Raw genomic sequence first — 25,714 nt, forward strand, 5'->3', positions numbered from 1 at the left:
CCAAAATACGTTTCTTCTTCTGTTTGACATTCCAGCTTAGGGCTTAGATTTTTATGGCAGCCTTTGCTCCGGGGGAGGCTGGAAGGCTGATGGCAGACCCTCCTCCTCCTCCTCCTCCTCCTCACACCCCAGCCTTCCTCCCCCTGCCAGCTCTTCTCCCTCCCCAGGGCTTGTCAGCTCCCTTCCCTCCCCTCCCCACGGGCAGAGTGTGAGATTGAGCAGAGCCTTCCAGGCAAGCAGCCCAGGAAATGTCACAGAAGAACACCAACATTTTCCCCAGCAGAACTGAACATTTCAGGCAATGTTGTGAGAAAGACACCAAAAGCACCTCCAACCCAACAAACCATGGGAGTGGTTTGCCCAAAATAGAGAATTATTGACCCAGGGAAGGCTAGGAGGTGAAATAGTGTGAGGGGGTGGGAGGTCCCTTTTAATGCCATGTGCCTGTGCCTGCTCATCTTTCCCCTTTTTTCATTAGTGCCTATCTGTCTATTCCCTCAAGCACCAGAAATTTTTATCTTGAGTGAAACTTGATAATGGTAAAAAAAAAGAAAAAGAGAAAGAAAAGGAAAACAATGTTAGAAAAATGCTACACCATCACTGTCAGAAATATTTCACTTTTTTCCCCCAAGGCCACCACAAATCCACTTTTTACATTCGCTTTTGAAACATCTGCTTTCAGAAACTGCTTCAGCTCAGCTCTGTCATTTCAGCTATTATGTGCAAATCATTGCTGAAAACGTTAACATAAACTAACTTTTTTTTTTTTTAAATCCTAGTTAGAACTTTTTTCCTGGAATTTGGATATGGATTCTTTATCTTAGGAAGAAGTGAGCGTGATGGAAAGGCACAAAGCCTGATCAGTGAGCAGGGGGGTCAAAAACTTCTCCATGTGTTGTGTAACCTGATCAAAGGGATGTTGGAAGGTGGGAAGCTCCTGGCAGTGGGGAATAATTTCACAAAACATTCACTTAAGGCCCAGTCATTGAGAATGTGAATTTTGACAAGAATTCCAGAGGAATTTGGGGCTTATATGAATGTCAAGAATAATCAGTTTTCATTGTTGATTATAACTGTAAATTTGGAAAAGTCTCTCAACTTTGTGCCTTTCACTGCTCATGACCCAGTGGTTTTCAGACACTTATGCACTCCCTGAGTCATAAACTGACATTAAATCCACGTGGATTCTGTCTGGAAGTCCTTTCTGTTCAGTTTTCAGATAATTCAAAAATCTGTTTTTCAAGCAATAAATGAAGACAATTAAGATATGATTTGGCCACTTACACTCAGAGGTGATGGTCCTCAACCTCCTGTCACTGCACCTGCTGGTGAATAACTGATCCTGGTGAATTATTGAGCTTTGAAAATTGCAAGTTTCCGGAAAAACTTGAAATTTTGGATGGGGAAAGATCCTGAGCATCCCAGTCTGCTTTTGATTTCATCAGAGCTAAAGCAGAAGGTGCTGGAGGAGCAGAATTGACCCAGTCTTGGCTTGGAGGGTGGATCCTTCTGAAACCCTATCAACATAGATCTTGAGTATCTGAAACCTCACCTCTCATTAAAGTAGTACCAAACATGTACTGAAAATTTGGGTGGCATCAATACACTTATTTTTATAGCTCAGACTCGATTATCACTTGTTACAAACAAGCTCCCAACTTTATCTACCTAATGTAAGTGAAAATGAAACCATCTGTTGAATGGCTTCCCACTGTGGAATAACAGATGCACGAAACATGTGCCATAAATGGTGCTGGTGGCTCTGAACCTCCTGTGGGAGGCCAGATTGTTTTCAATCTCCTCCCACAGTGATTGATTACCCTGTGGGTATTGCTCAAGTGCCCTGTTCCTGATCCACTCTTTGTCAGGAATGAGGCAAAATCGTAGAGCTGCTGGGAAAAACTCAAAATTTTGGACAAAATCCTGAGCATCCCAGTCTGCTTCTGCTGTCAGCAGAAATGAAGGAGAAGGGGCTGGAGGAGCAGCACTGGCCCAGATTGGTTTGGAGGGAGGATCCTTGGGAGGAGGGGATTCTCCCCCTCTGCTCTGCTCTCCTAAGACCCCACCTGGAATCCTGGGCACAATTCTGGTGCCCCCAGCATGAGAAGGAAATGCAAATGTTGGGGCAGGTCCAGAGGAGTCCCTGGGGTTGGTGAGAGGGTTGGAGCCCCTCCTCCATGGGGACAGGATGGGAAAGTTGGGGAGGAGAAGGTTCTGTGGAGACCTCACTGCACCTTCCAGTGCCTGAAGGGCCTGCAAGGAAGCAGGAGAGGGACAATCCTTCACAGGAACTGGAGTGACAGGACAAGGGCTTCCACTCTAGAAGGGGAAATTTAGGTTGAATTTACAGAAGAAATCGTTCCCTGTGAGGCTGGGGAGGCCCTGGCACAGGGTGCCCCGAGAAGCTGTGGCTGCCCCATGCCTGGAGGTGTCCAAGACCAGGCTGGGCAAGCATCAGGATAAGCCAGGTTTTGTTTAGCCACAGTTCTGAGAAGTCCCCACAAAGATACAGACAGTATAATCTTATAATATTCTTAAAAATTGTTATTTATTTACTCACAGCTAGACCTGTACTTTGATTTCATCTCCTTCTTCTCTGACTTTGTCCTGGGATTTCTCCAGCTGACACCACCATATTTTGGAGGAGTTTTTGTTTCTACTGCTTTAAGTGAAATGCCCATCAGATAAATCACCACTGGAGGTGTGAGTACAAACCACAGCATTTCAGGATTATTTTAACTGCTCTGTCCTTTCCCTTCATTGACAGCATATGGTGGAGAGGATAGACAACAAACAGCCACTGGTTTATCTCAGTGCAGTTTTAGCTCTCTCACTAGCTCACAATCACCCCTTGAAGAAATTTGGTTTGATGACATTTTGTGTTGAGACAGACAAGTATTTCTCGAGAGCTCCACAACAGGAATTCTTAGAATGTGTATCACTTCTCCACCCCTCTCATCCTTTCCTCTGCCCCTCTGCTCCTCAGTGAAAATACAATTTGCTGCAAATCATTTCTTTTCACTGTCTGCAGACATGCAGAAATACTGATAATATTTCTTTTACAGAAAATCTTGGGGTTTTTTAAATATGTGAATACATGTAAGTGAGTTTTTTGAAGATCATTTTTGGTCTGCTGAGGCTCATAAAAACCGCTGAATATTTATAGCAGCCACCACAACAAAAGGAAAGGAGAAAGATATCGAGTGTAGACTAGAGAAACTGTTTTAAAAAGATCTCCATCTCTTTGGTAAATGACTTTGAATGCAGTTGTCAAAGAAGCCTTTGGGAGTTAGGTGCTCAAATTCCATTAAACTTCATAAGAACATAATAATCTATCCCCTTGGTCTTCTAAATAGATCCAAGATGTATTCTGAATATTGTTACAGAAAGAAGTGTTTAGAAATTAATGATTTGCACCTCTTTTAAAAACACAGGATAATTGGATTTGCTCCTCATGGGGACGATCAGCAGTAGCTTGATCAGGTTTGCAATGAAAAGCTTCGTGCAATGCAACATCACCTCTGTTCCCACCTGCAAACCCTGCTTGGGAGGAATTTCAGGATTTTTACATAGGACCAGGGTTGTAAATGGAGCTCAAGCCCAGCTGAAAGGCTGAGGGGAGCAGAGGGGCTGCAGTGAGGCCAGGGTCCATCAGAGGTCTCAGCTGCTTGGGAAACAGGAGAGGGAGGACAGATGGGGAAAAAAGCAAATTCAGGTGATGCCAGGCAATGGATGTGGTGACAGCCAACAGTGGGTGTCACTGCCGTGATTGTTTTGGGGTAAATCACAGCCTGAAAAGGCCAAATCATCACACCAGTTCAAGAATCTGTCCTTGTTCAGGCATGGCAGGACCAGGCCTGCAGTTTGCTCCTGATGCTGAACTCACCCAAAGCCATGCAGGGACTTTCTGAATGGAGCTTGTCACGGTGCCAGCTCATCAGCCTGGCTAAATTCATTCATTAATTATGTTACAAATATGATTTAGATGGAATCAAAACCAGGGGAATTAGGTTTGGATTGAAAAATTGCCTCCCATTTGACCCTTTTACAGTGCATTCATGAGTTTGTTTCATTTAGGGATGATTCCTTCCTTTAAAACATGTTTAAGTTAATTTCTAAGTGCAATGTTTTTCATATTAAAAAGCCTCCAGGCTTTTCATTAGAGAAGTGTCAGGACCAATTTTTTTTGAGGTTTGAAATTTCTGTCTCTGGCTTTTTTAGCCAAACCAATGAATTTTCCTCTCAGACTTGTGAGTATTTTCAGTTGATGTAAATGAAGAGGTTTTTTTCTTTGACTTGCTTTAGTGTTGAGTGGCAGATCTTGTACAACATGGTCTTGATCTGATGGGTTGGGCAATTATCATTCCATAGTTTCACCTTTCATGTTCCCACATGAAATTCAGCAAATTTAGGGGAAAATAAAAAAAAATAAATCAAGGAAATGGTTGGTAGCAAACAAAAGACAATGCCAAGCACCAGTCCCCTCATGGAAGGGTGACCTCTCCAAGAGTCTGGGTGGATGAGGCTCTGGAGATGTTCCTTGTCAGGGCTGACTGGCTGAGACAAAATCTTATGTGTCGCAGTCATCTAAGATGAAACAAAATAAATCCTTCTCTGCTGTTTAGTTGACTTCTGTTTTGCTTGTTCTTGTCATTTTGTGACAAACTGCATGATGCCAGACATTGCTGTCAAAGCTCAGTACTTTCTGTTGTGCACATATATCAGTTTTGGCTTCCTAGTCATCCTCTGACCTTTGTGGCTGCACAGAATAAACAAACAAGACCTCCAAAAGTTCAGGATTACATAGATTTATAATATATATGTATGGATGATAACAGAACAATTGTATTTATCTGCTCTTCTGGATTTGCACAAGGCTGGTGTTTGAAATCCTGAGAGCTGTGTCCCCTGCTACTTTCAAACCAGGATTTAAATTCTCCTCTGATCAACTTTGGACCATATGTTAAAAGAATCTGAATCCTTTCCCATTAAACTTAAGGGGAACTTTGAAAACCACCTTAGTGGAAGTTTTAAATTTAGATTAAAATATTTCATATTCCAAAAGTGCATATTCTGAAAAATTGTCCCTCGAATTGGAGAAGGAGCAGGGGCTGTCTCCTACTTAACTTTCTGTAGGTCTGTCCCTATGTAACAGACATTATCCTTCTCACAAGTATAAATTACTTCTTTTTCATCCTTTCCTCTTCACCCCTGTCACTGAATTCATTATTCATTTTACTGGCACATCCACTAAATGAGCTGAGCCCTATTATGATTAGCTTCAAAATATACTAATCAAAAAGCCTACAGTATAAATATTTAAATTTCAGATTTTAGTAAACCTACCTTATCAAAAGTGAAAGAAAACGAAGCAACAGAGCACATATATTATGTATACTGTTATTATAGGGATGTATGAGAAAGCCTGCACAGAAAAAAAAGAATTTTTAAATTAATTTTTTTAAAAAAATATGGGTCCTGTTGAGAAATGTTCTTGCTGTGAGTAGGTAGCAGCCTGTACCTACGCAGGGATGGTGATGAGATGGAGCCTTGTCATTCTGACAGGCAGCAGCGCTGTCCATCGATCCATCTGATCAGCTGGAACCAGCCCAGCAATACTTCCACACTGAACTGTCAATTCCTTTAAAAATACATTTTGCACTGAATCTGCTCTTGGGTGACTCTCACTGTAAGTTTGCAGAGTTGTAGAATTGTTTAGGATGGAAAAAAACTTTAAGATCACCGTGTCCAAGAGCCTTGTCCATGATACCAGAGCACCGAGTGCCACCTCCAGCCCTTCCTGGGACACTCCAGGGATGGGCACTCCAAACCTCCCTGGGCAGTTCCCATTTCTGAGCACCCTTTCCATGGGGAAATTCCTGCTGCTGTCCACCCTGAGCCTCCCCTGGCACAGCCTGGGGCTGTTTCCTCTCCTCCTGGATGCCCACCTGGCTGTCCCCTCCTGTCAGGAGCTGGGCAGAGCCACAAGGTCCCCCCAGGTTTCCTCTTTTCCAGGCTGAACAACCCCAACTCCCTCAGCCACTCCTCAAACAATTTACAACTGAACTGGGTCTGGTCCAGTCAAGGACCAGAGACATTTCAACACCCATGAGCCACTTCAGAGTGTCTGTGGGTCAGGGTGGAAGGGCTAAAACCTGTCAGGGAGCCAGGGAGAAGCTTCCTCAGAAGGGAAAGGGAAACAACAGCATACTGAAAAACCCTCCTAAAGATGCAGATCTTGGCCTTCAGCTGCTGATTGTGCTGGAAGGGAAATGCTGCTCCCCCAGCCCACTTTGAAAAGTACTGGATAGGGGGAAAAAGTCTCTGTGGAAAAGATGCAGCCTTCAGTGCATTTGGCTGGTTGGTTTTGCCTCCAGAACTTCCCACAGTTCAATATTCAAATGTCCATTGATTTAACAGTCCGTGACCTACAGCTTTTGTTCACAGGGTGTTTTGTCAGCTCAGTTGTTGCTCAATTCATTATGTTTTTCAGATAATCAATAAACATAAATCCCCTTGGTCTGTGGCTGAGAAGAGACTAATTCTGAACCTCTGTTTAGTCTCATCTTTTGCAGTTCCAAAACATTTGGGGTCTTCATGCATTGCTATTTTGGAATAGATGGAAAGGAGGAGGAAGCCAAAACTATTTGGAATTGCCAAAATGATTGAATATTTCTCTTAGCTCTAAAAGAGAAAATTCCTATGGGAAGAGGAGTTCTGTGTCCCTTGCTGTTGGTGAACAGATGGAAAATGTATCTAGTAGAGGTTTCACTTCCATCAGATTATTTCCTTAGGAACTGCCATTACTGTGCAGATTAATATTCTTTGATGCTGTGCATTTTTTATGTGTGACGTCAAAGGTTCCTGCATATCTGTTTGAAATTGTTGAAAGCATTAAAAGGAAACCAAAATCCACTCCAATTTTATTTTCCAGAAGTATTTCTACAACCAAGAGCTGCATTTTAAAAGCCACTAAGCAGCTGGTTCAACCCAGGATCACGATATGCAGTGTGCTAAAATGCTTTGTTTCTTCCAATAATGTTCTTATTATACCAATAATATTGATATAAATCCTTCCAGAGCACAACGAGAGAGCACAGAACCCCACATCCCTGCCAACCTAAAATAAAAATGTGCACAGTATGAAAATATCAGCAATCAATTACTCTAAAACTGGCTTCCATCAGTGGCTGTCCAAACTTATCAGACTGCCTGAGGACAATTTCCTGCAGAAAACCCAGTCTGAACCAAGCGATTACGTGAACGAGTGATGATAATGTGCTTTGAAAGTGAAGCCAGGGGTGATTAAATGTCTGTGGGTAATAAACAGAATTAAAAGTATTTAGGAAACAAACCACAGCTCCAAACACAAGCAGAGCACAGTGTATCATTAGTGGTTGTAAGCAAAATAGCCCATTCATTTGTGGGACAAGATAATGGTTGGATGTGAGGATCTGTGCTGTTTTCTCCACTCTTTAAAATGCCTGCCCGTAAGCTGAGTGCTGCTATCAGCATTTAACGTGCTCGACGGTGCATTTATATATTCCATAAATCCAAGTTGCTTCAATGCCCCCTCAAAAGACTCTTTGGAAAATGCTTTTTGGAAAAGGATGGCTCAACATGAAGAAAATTTGGGTCTTTGCAAAATGTACAACGTGGATCATGGTGATACTTGTGAGAAGCCCCTGGGAGCTGGAGCTAGAACATATCAGCTCACATTTCGATCCATTCACTTGCATCCTATTTCCAGACAATAAAGGATAATAATTCAAGATTTAAACTTTGATGGCTTCAATTGCTTAGCAACAGATTCACTAAACTCAAATTGTTTCAACTCTGAAATTCAAAGAACTTTTGGAATCTGGAAGACAAATGTCACATTCTTCTGCCTAATTTCATGATTCCTTTTGCCTTAATTGCAGGATAGCAAAGAGGTAAAACCCACTAAAAGCAGTCATGGTAGGCTGTAAAACAGTGAAGGGATTTGACCTTCAGTAAGCTATTAGAAAAAACATTTCTGTTTTGAAATAGAAAGGTTTCAGGAAACAATCTTCAGAGCTCGGTGAAGCCGTGCAGAGCACAAGATTTGAATCAACAGGTCCTTATTGTTGTCAAACAGATTTCCTGATTAGTGTTGAAAAAAAATAATGAAAAAATTTCTATTTTGTGCCACTAGATAGAGTCATTTGGAGCCTGGGGATTTTTGCTATAAATATTGATACGCCCCCACAATCACTTTTCTGACTCATTCGCTTTCTCTTTCCTGTTCCCCTCCCTGGCTCCGGTTTTCGCGCTAACGTTACACTTCTTACTCACCAAGTGTTACAGTCACTGCTGCCTTCAGCACAGCCTTAAAAGCCTTCCTCCCAAAGCTGTGGAGGGAAGCACAGTCTGACAGATCACCTTTTATTTATCCTGCCTGCTTGGGAAGCCACCTGCCTTGGCAGCCAGGCTCGCACCGAGGCAGCACCTGAGGCTGGGAGAAGCTCCCTTCCCTCCCAGTGTGGGGCTGTGGTTGGCGTTGGCTTTGCTGGGAGATTTCCCCTTCCCTCCTCTCCTCCTGTCCCTCCTCAGCCTTGTGCAAGTGCTGCTGGAATGGCCAGATGGGAAGATTTCCACATGGCAGAGTTTGCCTTTTCTTCCTCTCTGGAACAGGATGCTCTAACAAGAGCCCAAAGTAAATCCCAAAGAAGCCACCAGAGCTTTCCCACAGGCATTGGAACAGGACAAAGCTCTGTGGAAAATACATTTTTAAACGTGGATTCAGTGACCCTGCTTGTGACCAAAGGCTGAGCCAGCTGAGGCAGGGAAGGGTGTGACCAATTCTTTGATAAAGGCATGCACGGATCTCACAGGGTGCTGTGGCTGATCCCGGTGACATTTGGAGATCTGCAAGACCAGTGGCCACTCCCTTCTCTTTTACAACTTTAAATTTACCCTGCAGGTTTCCAGGGTGCTTCAGCTGACTTCTCCATGTTGTGGGAGATGTGAATTACCAATCTTGGCTTCCTGCCTTCCTTTGAGTCTGATTCCAGGTTTGCTGAGATAAATTCTTTTCACTTCTGTGCTGAAGAACTGGGCTCATCACCATTTTTCAACCAGGATGGTGTTGTCACCTTGCATCTCAAAATACTTATTTTTATTAATAACACTTTTTGATGGCTGTTCTTCAAGGAAACCCCAGATTCCCTTATTCCCTATTTTCCCCTTTCATTCATTAGCTAGATAACATCACTGAACTAAATGAGCAACATTCTCCAACAAGTAGCTATTGTGTTTCCTTTGTGGCTCATTTTCCTGGTAGTTTTATTATTTTATGTCTTTCTATATTTTCAAACAACTTTTTTGTAAACTAATTCAAATTTCATTATGAAAATTCCTGTAATCAAGGTCCTGAAAAACAAAAAGAAAGTTCCAGCTCTTGTGTACATTTTCCAGTTTCAGCATTTTTACTGACATTGTCATTAACTCTTTTTCAAGATCCTTCAGATCTCTTGCATGAATTATCTCTGGTTTAATGACCCCTGTCTGGTCTTTAACCAGTTTATGTCAGTCACTGCCCCAGGCCTTTTCAGTTTATTACCTTGCTTCAGTTGCTTTAGTAAACAATTTATCTCTGCTAGTGAAGTGACTCTTTAATTCTACATTCTATATTAGGAAGAAATTAGTCACTTTAAGACACTGGCAGAGATTTCTCAGAGAAGATGTGAATTCCCCATCTCTGGAAGTGTCCATGGCCAGGTTGGACAGGGCTTGGAGCAACCTGGGATAGTGGAAGGTCCCTGCCTATGGCAGGGGTTTGGAATGAGATGATCTTTAAGATCCCTTCCAATCCAAACCATTCCATGATTCAATTTGAAAATAAAAAGAAAGGATGACTTTGTTTTAAATTGAGGTGTTGTTGTCTGTTCTTGGAATTTAAAAAGAGTTTAAAAATAAAGCAAGAGCCTCTCCAAAATGAGATGTTAAGATATTCAAATGCAGCTGACAATCGAATCAACCCCTCACAGAATTGAAACAGGCAAGGTTCCCTTCCCAAAAATGTGGCTGTAGAGATGGAATCACTGCAGGCTCTGCTGGGTCAGGCAATGTTTTACCATTTCCCCTTGATCCCTGGCTTCAGAGGAACTTCTGACAAACATGTTGCTTTGTGCTGAACACCACCCCTGCCCCATGCTAATTGCTGTATATCATTAATTACCCTTCCTCCTAATATCCAATTTAAACCTGCTCTCTCTGTCAGTGAAGCCATTCCCCCTTGTCCAGCCCCTCCAGGCCCTCAAGTCTCTCTCCATCTTTCTTGTAGCTCCTTCAGGCACTGGAAGGCCACATTTAGGTCACCCCAGAGCAGCTCCAGGCTGAACAATCCCAATTCTCCCAGCTTTTCCTCCTGGGAGAGCTGATCCCCCCTGGGCTGTGAGCACCCAAACACAGAGTGGCAGAGTCTGCCCCCTCTGCCCCGTGGCTGCTCATCCTCTTTTTCCACGGGCATCTCTGCAGGGAGAGCAGCACATCCAAACTCTGCTGCTCCCCGGGCAAGGCAGGGATGAGGCAGGGATGGAGGAAACCAGAGGACATCTGGGCATGTGCCTGCCCTTCTCCTGCCTTTGTTTTCACTGCTCCTGGGCTATAAATAGAGATGCCAATCTCCAGAGCTGTCAATCCAACATCCTCCACCCTCATGAAGGTAATGTTTAAAAAGTGACACAGATTGAACATGTGAAATGCTCTTTAATTTTCATGTAAATTCCATCTCTGCTCTCCTGAGTCTGGAGGTGTCCAAAATTTGAGAAGCAGAAAATAGAAGACTTCAAAAGAAACGTTGAGCTGTTTGCCAGCTTCCCTGTATAAAAAGCATTTAAATGTGCAGTGTTCTGAGTCTTTAAATACCAAGAACTGGGCTTTATATTCTCATTTTTTTTCATGCTCTGCTCGTGATTTGGGTGTCAATAAGTTGAGCTGTTTGTTTTCTGAGTGCTTTTGCTTTCTGTTTTACAGAGGGAGGTACAAGAAGATCCTTGTAGCAGGCAGCTCCACCGTTCCCTGTGTCTGCCAGCTCACCAGTTACTTACTGGTCCTGGCCCTCAGCTCACTGGGTTGTGCCAGGCTGGTTACTGTGAGGGTGGTGAGGCCCTGGCACGGGCTGCCCAGAGAAATTGTGGAATTCTCCATCCCTGGAAGTGTCCAAGGCCAGGCTGGACAGGGCTTGGAGCAGTGGGACAGTGGAAGGTGTCCCTGTCCACAAAGAGCTGGAACAAAGTCATCTTTAAGATCCCTTCCAACCCAAACCATTCTCTGGTTCTCTGCAAGCCAGCTGAGGTTTGAGCTGGAAAATTTGGTGAAATATTGTTTCAAAGTGCTTGTTTTGCCGTGTTTTAAGACAGCAGGCACTGGGTACTGCAGGACACGAAGGTGAAGATGAAAATCAGCTGCTGCCCCTTCGCCATCCACAGCTCTGCTCCTGTGAATTCCTCTGCCTGTCTCACCTCAGCTGACACCGCTGCAGCAAAACTGTGCTTAGGAGTGCTCAGAGGAGATGCAAGAGATCTCAGCAGGGTTTAGCACTTCATTCACATCCTTCTGGTTAAAAAGGAAAAAAAAAAGAATAGTTGCACCAGAGAGGGAAAAGATCAAGGCAGAGCCAGGCCGTGAGTGCCTGCAGGCAGAGCAGCAGGGACGTGCCAGACTTATTAGAGGTCCCTCTCAGGTTGCCAAAAATGAAGATGAAAACCCATCCTTTTATCATCCCTGGAATAAATTTTCTTGTCCTTTAGGATCCCCTGCTGTGCACACACACACTTTGCCTGTCTCCACTGGCAAACTGGGTCATGAACAAGTTATCCCGAATTTTTGCTCCTGGCTTAGAGAAATATTGAAATGAGATTAAGGCTGCTTCCAGTCAGCTGAGGATCTGCCTCATTCTTGAATAATGAGGGGTGAAACTATTTACATGTGCTCAGAGGAGTGAAACAAAGGGGTGGAGTGGACTAAGCCTCGTGTTTGATTATGGGATGCAGCAGGGAACATGGAGATAAAGCAGAACCGTGCAGGCTGATGTGTCTCCCTTTTGTTCTTCAATTTGAATACACAAGGCATTTCCTCTTAGAAGTTTGTTCCTGGATTTTCAGTGAGACACAGAAAATGTGGGAATTTTGCTGTGACAGGGCAGCTTTGGGGCTGTGGCAGTGGGAAGGTGGGGCTGGTGAATCCATTCAGAGGGATTATTCCAACCTTTCTCCAATGACAGCTGATGTGCAGCTCCTTTTCCACATCCTGCTCAACACTGGGGGGCTCCTCTGGGGTTTTCAAGTTACCTAAGGGGGCTTTGAAATAAAAAGGTCTTGCAGGGAATTTTTTTTTTTTTTTTTTTAATGGCTGCAAGCTACAAGTGAGATTATCATCTCAAATCTCTGGGTTTTTTTGGTCCTTGCCTACATTAATTGAATGATTTCTGGAAGCAGGCTGGGTTTGTGACACCCTGTAATGATCCTTAACTGACGTATGAGATCAGGTGGTAAAACACTGCTCTTCTCACTGCACATTATACTCACAGAGTGTATTTTTCTCATTTAAATGGATTTATAAATATGCAGAAAAGCTTTCCTGGGGAATATCATACCATCCTAATTTTACTTTTGTTGAATGATGTCCAATCTCTGCTTAACATTTCCTGTGCTGATGAGTATTCCAGCTGGCAAACTAGAGCAGTCAGAGTAAATTCATTTCAAAGTGCAAATTAATATTTGCCAAGATGCACTCACTCTCTTTGCAGCATTCAATCAGCTCTCCCTGAAGCATAATGGGTGGAGAGAGTGAAATGGATGAGATACCTATTGCAATTCACATTAATGTTACTAATGGGAGTCGTAAATGAGAGTTGGATCAGGCACTAGATAAATTCATATGTCTCTCTAGTACTTAATTAATCAGTCAGTTTATCAGTAATTATGAATACAGCATTTCTGATCTTCAGGAAATGCTCATCCCCCTCCCAGGAGCTGTGCACAGATCTGATTTTCATGGCTGAGAAGTGAACATTTATGAGTTGCTCACTACAATTCAATTCTTTTTTTTTTCTTTTTTTTTTTTTTTTGTATTGTTTGGCATTTTTCTTTTATTTTGTGTTTTTGTTTTTGTTCTTCCCAACTGAAAAATTACTTGCTTTTTTCTGGTTTTACTAAATGAGCATTTCCATAGAAAGGACATATCCCCACTGGAGAATTCATGTGAAAGCAGCCTTTTAATCACCTTTTGTCAGAACTGTTTAAAATATAATCCAACCATTTGCTGAATTTGTGCAAGCTGAGAGTCATGAATCACTAGAAATGAATGAAGGAGTTGGGCAGCTTGGAATTGCTTCTTTTTCTGGGACAGAGGTTGGGGATAGAAAAAGATGGAAAAAATAATCTGTGGAACTTTGGTGGTCTTTTCAGCTTTTAAGTCTGTGTCTTCTTCACCAAGACATCACACCACGAAAACCCTGAATGCAGCAAGGCCAAGATAATTCATTTTTAGGGTTTTGCTTCTGTGGGGTGAGACTGTGGGGAGATTTTTAACAGTGGCTTCATCTTGGTTGATTTATTCTGTAGAATCTGTGCTGGTCTTTGTTGTGGTGGGGTATAAATCAAGAGCAAGAAACCCACAAAGGAGTGGATTACAGTGTATTGGATTAAACTCAGAGCTTGTCATCAGTAACTCTCTCTTTTGTGGGTGATTAGTGGAGAATTAAATTACCCATGTGGATAATTTGAATAAACATTCTGGGAGCTGGCAAACTGACATTTTTTGGTTTGGCATTATTTTTTCCTTTCATTTTGTTCTGTCTTTTCTAACTTTAGTATGCATTATTCACTTACAAAGATGGCTGTGTTTTCAGTATAAAATACATATTTTCTGAAAAAGGAGAACAAATTCAAATATTTGTTTCACTTGAAAACTGGCATATTAACTGGTTTTTTTTCCCCTAAACCTTCTGCAGTGTCAGCTCAGATTCAAACTTTTCAAATATATTAAAAAGATTGAACTTAAGGGAGCTAGCAGGATATATATAAATATATATATATATGTATGTATTTAATTTAATTCCTCCCTCAATTTCCATCTGTATTGAGTTTAAAGTAGACTTGCATTAGGTAGCAGATTTTCACACACCAGTAGCCTGCCTCATTCTCTTTCTATAAATATTGAAGATCATATGGAGTTTATACTGGAGAGCACGAAGATTTCTCAAGGTGGTAACTCCAAGGTGATTGCTCCATGCACTGATTTTCTGGGAGTGTGGGGGCACTGAAATATTCTGCTGAAGCCATCCTAATAAAGCTGGACAATTAAACAGGACAGTCAGAGTTTTCTTTCCTCTTTCTTTACACCCTTGGTGGCCTTTCATGGTTGTAGTGACATGAAATAAATCATCCCCCTCAGCCTGGTGAGGAGCAGTTCATTCCTGTGGTTGTCACACCCCTGACCAGGAGGGTGAGGGCTGGATTTTAGGGTTTTAACCATCTTCCTGTGCATTCCTGTTCTTCTTTGAGGGTGCATCACTACAAGGAAGGTCCCGAGCAGCTGAGACAGAGGGCACAGCCCTGGTGGTGCTCCAAGCTGTGCTGGGCTCGAGGATTTTGTGGCTCCAGTGCCCTGATGGTGGGACTGGTCTCCAGATGGTTCCCAGCATGGAGAAAAGGGGTTTTATCCACTCTGGCTGGTCCAGGGAGCCTGAGCAGAGCCTGGTGCAGAAAAATCCCTCTCTGGCTGTGTGAGCGCTCTCATCTGATAGGGAAAGGTTCAATCCGTGTTCTCCCAAGGACAATTTGAATTTCAGTGGGTTGGGGATGCGAACTGTGGGGGATGCAGCAGCAGCTCCTGACCCCACAGGACCTTTGGCTCGTGAGCAGTTAACAACTATTTAATGACTGAGCAGTTCTGATGTTCTGCTAAGGCTCCTTCCCTTGCTCCCTTGTAGTCGGTCTGTTCCAGCTCCTTAACCTTGCTCACTGCCTGCCCGAGCCAAGAGTTTTTCCATTTTAATGAGAAAGGAAGGCTCGCTAGACTCGGGTATAAAGATATTAATTTGCATTGTACGTGCAGGCTGGAAGGGAATCCTTTAATTAAAGACCCGAGAGGTCGCAGGAGATACACAGGATGAATGAACCCGAGTCATTTATCAGTGTTTGGATGAATATAAATGGATTCAACGAACTGGTGAAAGCACAGGGAGTGTAATTTGTGCAGTGAAAATTTAAATAATGGAAAGGAGAATCCAAGGAAGCTTTTCTGCCTAAATAATCAAAGTGAGAACAGAGCAATTAAAAAAACCCACACATGGCCAGACTCCCCTGTGATAAAAACACCTCCAGAACCAGTGTTCACTCCTCAGAGAGTTGGATGTCTGAGAATAAGTGTTTAAATAGTTTTAGAATATTTTTAATATATATATTAAATATAACAAATAGGAGAAAGAGGAGTAAGATAGAAAGTTATGTAGTTACAGAAATATATGGTGGATAGTGCAAGGTCCTGTTTACAAACAAATGATGCTTGGTGCTGAACTGGGGCCACGCTTTGCTTCCTTCACTTATTTGCATGGAATTCAAAGTGCTTTGCAGCAGAAATAATGACCAAGCAGGGCAGGGCAGCGAGTTAAAAATAACTGTGACATGTTTCAAGCATTCCTTGGTGTCCACTTGGATGAGCTGCTGCAGTGACCAATGTCACAAAGGGTTCCCTGCACCGGGGCAGGGTGAGTGCAGCATCTCCCTGGCTGCAGGGCTCCAGGACTGGGCTGCAGAGGAAAATGCAAAGCTGCACTCTCCCAACCATGGCACGTGATGAGAAATAACCTCTATTGGCAAATCCGGCTTTAAAACCCCGTACCAAAATCATTCTTCCATTATTTAAGGGTGTGGGTGGAGCAGGCTGATCACCAGCCGCTGCTATTACTGTGTTACTGATGCTCTAAAAGTTATGGGGGGAGACAAGCTGGAGTCGTTCAGTTATTAATAGAGATCTTATATTTTATTCATTCTGAATGAAAAAAACATGGGGTGTGATATAAGATTCCCTCAAGTTGAAGGGCAACATGTTTTCAGTGCATGGAATCATTGGAGAGAAGTCGAGTGAGTGACATTAAAAACCTCAATTCTGAGGGAGTCTTTTTATACAAATCTTTCAATGGTCTCCTCACAGCATCCAGCCAACCACAACAGCTGCTCTCCAGGTCCTCTCTTCTTCATGGGGGCTCTTGCAAATGTTCCTGTACCCCATTTACTGTGCAAATGATTTGAGCACAGCCCTGCACCTCTGCACCACAGGAACAGTGCTGTGGGATTGTGATTTCTGTCCTGCCTCCTGCCTGGGTGTACCAAAGAAGGCCAAAAAATACAGGATTGAGTTTTTGGGCACTCATTTTGCCTTTGGTTAAGTCAAGGCTTTGAGCTCTGTGCCAGCACAGGGTGCAGGAGGAAAAGAGCAGCACAGACTTTTGTGTCCCAGCTGCAGAGCAGGACAGGTTGGGTTGTGTGGGGTGGGGACAGAGGCTGTGTGTCCATGAATTCCTCTTGTCCACAGGCGTGGGTAGCTCAGCTGCTGAGTGGCTGCACTGGTTTTACTGGGTGAAGCCTGCTCAGGACTGACAGCTTGGATGGAGCAGATTCCCACAGCCCTGGAACAAGCTCAGTTCCTATTAATGCTCAGAGGCTGTGACAAGTGTGGAGCACTTGGGGGTTGACACCTGTTCAGGGCTGGTTAATCCTGAATTTGTCCCATTAAAATACAATCATGCTGTCATTTCAGATGTGGCTGTTTTCTGTACAGACGTGCACAGAACTGAAAATCCTACCTTTTTTTTTATTCCACTGCAGCTGCCTGGAGGAGATAAGTCCTATCAATATCTCAGTTCCATGCTTTCCATCTACCAAGGCAGGAATCCAATGCACAGATACCACCCCCTGTTAATGAGTGGGTGGATATAAATATGACACTATGGACAGATGCATATTTTGTAATTCTCCTTTACAGATTTTATTAAGGTGAATTTGCAGGTTTTCCCTCATGCCATTTTTGTAACAGTGGTTTTGCTGCTCATTTGCATTTTCAGCCTAGCCAAAATTGTTGCAATTTCTCACTTGTTGGTTCCTGAGGGTTAATCCAGTACACATATTTTTCCTGAATGCTAAAGGGAAACTCTGTCTTGCAGGGAAAATAAATTGTGTCATCAGGTAAGATGCTGATGCCAAAAATAACTTCAAAAATAAATGGAAAGCAAAGAAATATCTTCCAAACTGTGTCTTAACACAGAAGTTTTGTTATGGGATGATTCAGAAAGAATAAACATTAGAAAAGGAAATGCCAAAACCAAAAAGTTACAGGACACACATGCTTTTAAATTCATGGGGACACCAGAAATTAATGATAAACCCCAACCTCTTCCAAGGGCCTGCCTCAGGTCCCTGGTGATTGTTGATGGAAGTTTGCTGGTGGGTTTGGCTCCTGTTCTCCCAGCCATATGCAGGCTCACGCAAGGAGACATTAAAACTGGTGCCATCTGTGGCTGATAGTTTAGAAGCCTTAATTAGCCAAAGTTTATCCTTACGCTGAACACAACCAGCGTGTTTAGCAGACAGTGGGCCCACACATGTCAGCAAGAAGATTTCCTCTGTCTCTGCCATCAGCCGTGGCACGGGAGGGGAGCTCAAAGGCTACGAAGGGCTTAAAGGAGAGACTTTTCCCCGTGGCACTCCAAGGACAAGGTTAACACAGTCATTGTCACATATCCCATGGGATAACCACTCTGAAACTTGTTAGCAGAGAGTGCAGCACTTGTGCTTGAGACTCAGAATGCTTCAGCTAAAATGGGTGCTTGGTGTGATGTCTTGGTGACATCTGCCATCCCCAGCGCTGTCACACAGAGAGGCTCTAATGTCTGCAAAATCAGATTTAACAACTTCAGCCTTCTTTGAATTGTGATCAAGACACATCTTGGGCTGGGATTCCTGTAATCTGATTTTAGGCAGGTTTGACAGCTAGTTTAGCAGGATTGTCTGTGATTCTCCCCACCCTAAGGTAAGAGCCAGATGTCTGTCTCTCTCCTCTGACTGGAGGACTCATTTTGATTCAACTTCTCCTTTCAATCTTAGGTGAGGGCAATCCTTTGATGTAGAGGTGCTTTACAATATTTTTTTATTGCTTCCACCCTCCCTCTGTCAGGATTTAGCTTCAGGTGTCTGGAATTAAGTACCAGCAGGGCAATCCATAATGTCACAGATCCAGTGAATGCATTTTCCCTGCACTGGTTCCACCCAGATCTGCTCCAGGAACACCACCAGAGTCAGGCCAGGGGTTTGCTCCAAGCAGCTCTGCTGGGGAAAGGAGATAGCAGAGAATTTATCTCTGAGGTTAATCCTCCTCAAAGCTGGGGAATCACAAAACTGATCCTCAACGAAGAGAGCATGAACCACCTCCCTCTGTCATGTTACTGACTGATAACTGGAGCAGAGCTGGCTCCAGTTTTGGAGGCAGATGCAAAACAATTCTTCCAGATGGAAGCCAGAGTGAAGCAGGCAAGATGCCATCTGGAAAGAGAGGGCTCTTGCTGTGCAGATGCACGTTGCAAAAAGGACAGAAATATAAAATTGGAAAAAATCCCCCCATGTCTGTGGTGAATGGGAGAGTTCAGTGAGTATCTTGCTGCTGGCTCCTGCCTTTCCAAAGAGTGCACTGTGCACAGCAGCCTGGTAATAAAGCCTGGAGTAAGAATCTGTTTCCATCTTTCTGAATTTAGCTTCATCTATTTGGGTTTGGTTTGGGGTTTTAATTTCTTTTTTTTTTTTCACTCATTCTTTATTTTGTGGTGTGGCTTTAACCAGATTTTGCACCCATCTGAGTGGATGCAAAATGTTTCCAGGAGCTGTTGGTAACAGTGAGAGGTTTGGGCTGTGGCATTCTCTAGCTCCACACACTCCACAGTGTTTGGGGCCAGGAGCTGAAAGGACAGACTGGAGGATCTGCACAGTGGATAGAGAAAATTGCACTTTGGAGCTAAAGCATGTTCTTACAAAGTGCTTTTCAGTGTGATAATGAACATGTTCCTTCAGAAGACTCTTATGGCATCAGAAACAAAGAATGGATGGGATGGGCTGGCTGGTGCATGAGGGAATCCCAAAAAGCATCTCCCTCTCTGTGTGTATAAATTATCTTCCGGGCTGTTTCTGTGCAGGGATTCAGGGCTGATCTGTGGCTCAGCAAAGCTCAGGCTCTGGCAGTGACCTGTCCCAAGCTGGGCAGCTCAGAGGCCACTGGCTGCCTGCCCTCTCCTCTCCAGATGTGATGGGAACTGCTCTGCACATCACAGCCTCTGGTTTGCCTTGCCAGGCAGATGGGCTGTGATTTATCTCGAAAAAGCCTGATTTAAAGCATATTAATTCATGCTAATATGGGGACTCTGGATGTGAATTCATTACAGAGTGAGAAGGAGAGTTTTGGAGGCAGCTCCTCAGTGCAATCCTGTCTGCAGATTCCTGACTACATTTCTGCTCAAGAGCCATCAAATCTCAGACAGGCTACATCTGCCACATCATTTTTCAAAAAACTTTTTTTTTTTTTTGTCATGGGAACAAATGTGACAGAAATGTGTGAAAAGCAGAAATAACAATGAACCATTTCACATACTCTTCAAATACCCTAATGAATTCCAGCCACACATGGATGGAGCCAGGTCTGCTTGGTTGTGTGGCACAGCCCATACTGTCCTCACCTGGAATCAGGACTTGCTTTAGGACATTTTTCTTTCAGAGGGAGCTGTGACAATGCAGAGCTGGCAGCAGTTCTCCTCTGCTCTCTGGGATCTAAAGCACAAAGCCTCAGGAGCTTCAGGTTTTTATCTCTTCTGGGATAGAAAATTCAACGGCAAATTTTCTGCAGAACTTGCTGGACTTTAAATGATATAAATCCATTGTACCAGCTCATAACCAGTAGTAAATACTGAGCTGTAGGAAGCTCAGTATAAATTAATGGAGATACACACATCTGCAGGGAGGAATTTTGGCTGTTTAGAAAATCCATTTGAACAAAACCCCTGGAAAAAAAATCAGTCTTTTATGGTTAGAGAAAACCACACTGAAGGGTTGATGGACTGAGAGCAGCTCTGAAGAAGTTGTGAGAGGGACTGTGATGCATCAAAAATCAGAATAGGAGTGCTGAGGGAAGGGACCTTGATGGATCTCCATGTGAAGATATGAGATAAATGCTGTTGTTTATTCTTGCCCACCAAAAGAGCTGCCCATGGTTTGCAGGCACAGCCCCAGAGCCCTGCTGCTGTTTGAGCCTGAGAGTCTGCACTGCTGCAGGGCAAGGCAGAAAATTAGAAATGGGGAAATCTCCCTGTCAGGTGGCATTTACATGAGCAGGGACTGGTGGTGGGGCTCTGAGCTGGGAGCTGTGGGTCCCACTCACCAGCTGGGGGTGGTGTCCTGCTCACACAGCAGCCAGAGGTGGCCCAGGGCAGGGGAAATGTGCGTTGGCAGCAGCTCACAGCTCTCCTTTCCCCCCTGGAGGGCTCCTGATGTGGTTTGGTGGCTGATGAGAAGGCAGCTGCTCATCTAAAAGCTGTTCAGAGACCCTGACTTGGTGCTCTGAGCACTGGACCCCAGGTAGAGGGCACCACTTTGCTGGTAAAAGAGTGAGTTTTTGTTCAGATTAACCACCACCACCAAAGTCCTGAAAAAGATTGGAGTAAGGAGTTTGGAAGAAAGAATCTCTCTTAGTGCTGTTTATGGGCTGGAACAGAGAAGCTGAGAGCAGCAATTCAAATTTTCAGCTTCTCTCCTGAGCAGTATTAATGAGGGTGAAATGTCAATTGACTGCACTGTGCTTTGAATCAGATTGTTAGTGCTGGACTGACACCTGACAAACTGGAAAAAATGAGCAGCTTTGCAAATCCATTCTCTATATACTGGCAAAGATGAATAAATCAATCAGGAGTAAGATGGAAACAACAATATAGAACTGAAAGCTGTCACAATACTGGCCAGATGTACATGAGTGATGAAAGAATAAACAAATCATTAAGTGGAACAGTTTCCTTCTGGTACCATTACTTATCTGAAGAATTGAAAAGTGTAGACAGCCATTTAATGATTTCAAATTTTTGGTGTCTATATGGCTCTGAATGTCCCATTTCAAAATATGAGCAATAGTGTAAGAAAGTGTAGGAAATGTTCTCCTGGACCCATAAACATCCCGGTGCTCTCTATCCATCAGAGCCAGCAGGAGCTGCTGTTTGGGAGGAACACTGAAAATGGTCACATCCTCTGGCCCGTTCCCCCTCTATCCCTGGCTCTCCCAGTTTAGGAGATGTAGGATGGATTTAGGATGTCTCAGCCTGGTCCTCCAGCTATCCAAACAAACACCTGCTCTGCAGGGATTTATCTCATCCCTTTGTCATCCTGTGAGTGCCATTAGTGCCCACAAGTGCCTGGGCCAGCCAGTTCCATTTGTCCATTGCTGTGCAGTTACTTTGATTTAGCTCTGCAGCTCTGTAGTTTCTTTAATCACTCTCTTCTCCGAACTGAAGACATCTTTTTTTTTCAGTCTCTTGAAAACAACTTCTTCCCCTTGCTCATTTTAGCTGCCCTTTTTCACCTCTCTGCCTCCACGGCTTTTTCCTGAGGTGTGGAGGCTGTGAATCCACACTTCTCAAAGGCAGGAGCAGGATCAGCTTTCACAGAGCTGCAGGATGCTGCTGCACCAGGTCCTGAGCATTTCTGAGAATGCCACCCCAAAATCTCCTCCCATGGGAGTCAGTGCCTGGATGAGCTCAGCCCCATGGAGACATGGTTTGTATTCCTCTTGTCTCACCTAAAATTTATCTGTCTGGAGGTTTGTCTGTGATTCTGTGCCAACCACTGGGCTCTGTGGGGTGCCCCAAATCTGCATAATTTTGGTGCATTTGGCAGTGAAATCCAGGCTCAGCTGGGGCTGAACCTGCACAGGTTTCCATGGGTTTGGCCATAAAATAGCTGAGATCCAGTGGCAAATTCCAGAAAACACCCAACCCTCTGTGACCTCTGGAAAAGTTATCACATTTTGCAGCTCCAGTTCCTAAGGGGACGTGCCTGATCTTACACCTATCAGAAATCTCAAGCCTGCACACACCTAAAGTGGATTTCTCAACACCTTCCTAGATAAGGAGCATTATCTGACAACCTGCTTATGTTATTCAAGCCCTTGATTGTCTCTCTCACACACAGGTTTTGCTGAGTTGAGGGAAGATTTCTCCAGGAGCTGCAAGGGATCTTCATCTCAGCAGCACTGGGTATAACCAGCAGCTGATTTTTAGTGCTAAAACTGGATTATTTTATTCACTTCATAAGGCAGCAGGTGGTTTTTAACCCAGTCTGTATTTTGAGAGGCATCAGAAATCAGCTGATGGGATTTGTACATGTCTTCAGCTGCCATGCTCATGAATCTCTACTTAAAACAGCATCTTGAGAGCCCTGGCTGTGATTTTAAAAGATGAATTAAAGACTTTAAAACTGTAGAAGTCTTTAAATGTAGGAATTTAAAAGACATTTTTGCCTAATTTCAAAATATAAATATATTATATAATACGACATAACATTTTATAGATTATGTGCTAGAATATAATTAATATGGCATAATATACAAATAATAAATAGAATTTAATAATTTAAAGATGTTATTGCCTATTTTTTTATTAACAGCTAACATTATCATTCATGGTCTATTTTGTAACCACACATATTATCACAACTTGCTTGTGCACAGGAAAACAAGTAATTCAGAATAGAAAAAATCCACATTCCTTCAGCCACCTCCACTTCACAAATCCCTCCAGTGACCCTGTGCAAATTACTTTCTGAAAGTCATTTATGGGGCCATTTGCTTTGTTTGCTCTCTCTCAGCAAAGCAGCTGCATAACTTTCTATGGAGAGATCTTAAAAATGTTTGTCATATCATGTCAACTGCTTCAAGACATGAGCTGGTGCAGAGCCTAAAAATAGCTCCTTGGAGATGAGCGGCCTGGCCTAGAGCCAGGCTGGGATCAAGGAGGAATAAATGTGACTTAAACTCATTTTTGCCCACTCATGTCCTAAACTCAGACTGAGGGCTGGATGAAACCACTTCAAACAATGGGGCTGTGTGTGAAAAAGAGGGAGAATGAGAGGAGAGGGGAATTTTCATCCCAGTTCTCCCGTTGTTTCCCTCCCTGTAGCACATTGGCCACACTCGAGGCACTACAGGATATAAAACATAATATAAAATAGGATATAAAACATTTGGCAGCCACTGGAGAAATCAGTGGAAGGATGTTTCCCCCAAATGGAGCACAAGGGAAGGAGGTGGGGAGGGAGCTGCTTCCCAAACAGGGTCTGTTCTGCAGCTGAACCCCTCTTTAAAGAGGTTTAAACCCTAAGAGGGTTTTAAGCTCCTCTTTAAAGCACATTGTGTTCCTGAGCTGGTTGGACAAGCGAGTCAGGGGATCACTGGAATCACCACAGGGACAGCAAACACCTCAGCTGGGAGAAACTCAGCTGCTCAGGATGGACCCCCAGGGCCCCTTAAACAGATGCTGACTTAACATTTGGGACTTGGAAACCTCCATGAGTAGGAGTTCTAAGGAAGGAAATGCCAGGAGAAGCCATCTCCTTGTGTGGCTGGCTTTGACATTTCCAGGCGTAGCCTCTCTCCTGGGCCATCATTTTGCACCCACACTTGTCTGACAACTTGCTGAAGAAGTGCATCCAAACAGACAATGAAATGCCTGCATGATTTGTGCAGGAGGGAGGTAAACAAAATATCACTGAGGAGAAAATCTTTTCAAATGCAGCTAAAAAAAGTGGTACCAGACACTTCCAAGTGCTGGAAAATTGCTTCTCTCGCTGCTGCTTGGCTCATTTCAGTTTGCTCTTTTGGGATGAGATTTTTCTTGATGAGGTTTGACCAGACTTTGATTTAAACAGCTGAAAGTTCCACAGTAATTGTTGGTAAGTGTTTGGTGCACTTCATGTTTGGAGAGTCAGCTCATCTCCATGGCACAGGGAGAGTGATTTACAGAGAAATCTGCTGAGAATAAAGATCATCAGTAAATTGGCAGGGCAGGGCCTGTGAAAGTGTAAGGTTCTGTGTCCTGTTCCATTCCTCATTTCTCATAATTGATCATCACATTTGTGCCTACTACAGGTAGAAATCATTTTGCCTGGAAAATTCTCCATACTTCTCCACTTCAACTCAGACTCTGATCTCCCCTCAAATAAATAATCAGTGTTAAACTTTGCAATGTCTCTCCTTCTGCCTTTTCCCTTCATGTCCGTGTAGCCTCTCTCTTAACAACAAAATGCAAAAATGAAATGCAAAAATGAAATCCAAAGATGCTTTGCCCCATTTCACCCAGACAGGACTCAAGAAGCTCTGCACAAAGTCTGTGCTGTGCTGTTCAAACAAGTGACACCTTTATAAACCCAGCTGGGCACAGGAGGAACACTGAGGATGATGTGCAAATTGTGAACAGGTCACCTTCCTCAATATAAGGTGAATTACTTCAATCCAAGACATAATTAAATGCAATCTCCTTTCACTCTCCCTTTTGTGGTTTAATTGATGCCCGTTTGGGAGCACTTGATTATTTTTCAGCAGTTTTAACTTTCCTACTTGTGGATATATTTAGTCTAAATTCGTTTTTATTTTGTCTCCCAGGGAGCTTATGATTTATGGATAGGGATTTTTCCATGTGACATGGAGTGACATCTGGGTTTGAACAGACCTCCTGTTTCAAAAGAAAAGATTAGAGAGTGGAGAGCTCCCACTTGTGAAATGCAGCTCCTGATGAAGGTACTGATTTCTCCATTGTTTGACAAACTGATGATACACAATGGAAAATTGTTTGAAATGCGTTTCAAAGCTGTTTTTGGGCAGAAAATTCCACCCCTATAGAATAGTCCCATCAGCCTAACATTGGGCCAAGGGAAGTGAAATAATTTAAGAGGTGGGGATCTCCAAAACACTCTTCTGGTGAAAATGTAATTGCTTTGTTTTGAAAGTGCCTAATGATGCAAAAAATGGGTTGATAGCTTTCAAAGCTTTCAGATCTGGAGATGCTGACAGAGCAAATTTAAGATAGGAAGAAACTTTGTTTTTAGTGTCTCCTTTTCCAGACTTTCTCCTGACAACCATTATTCATTAGCCAAGCCAGGGAAAGGGGCAATGCTCTAGAGAGTTTTCAACACAGAGTGCACAGGGAAGCAGAGGATGGAGCTGTGAAACAGATGCGTTTTGTAATTAATAAGCAGATAAAAGCAGATAAAAGCTTGTAGGAGTGCTGTGAGCTGAGGAAAGCACCCATTTGTCCTTCCTCCCCTCCATCCTCCTGCTTTGCCTGTGCAGGGGGAGGCAGGGCAGGAGCACTGCTGGTCCTTTCCATGGAGAAATCAGCAGATTTCCAGCCCTGGGATCACCACATCCCCACTTTGTCCCCAGGCTCCAGGCTGGAAAGGATCCATCTGTTTGCTGTGCCACACTCTGAGCCTGTGCTCTTGGCATCCTCTGGAGGAGCCAGCTCAGCTTCGCCCTGGGGGATGCACAGAATGGGGCACGAGGCTGATTCCCACCTTGGAAACTGCACAGAACAGTCCAGGGGAGATGTCCAAAACAAATTCATGTCAAAAACAGGCCTGCTACTGCACTGGAATGAAAGAGGGAAGGT

This window comes from Prinia subflava, chromosome 16, assembly GCF_021018805.1.
Source record: "Prinia subflava isolate CZ2003 ecotype Zambia chromosome 16, Cam_Psub_1.2, whole genome shotgun sequence".
NCBI classification, from domain to species: Eukaryota; Metazoa; Chordata; class Aves; order Passeriformes; family Cisticolidae; genus Prinia; species Prinia subflava.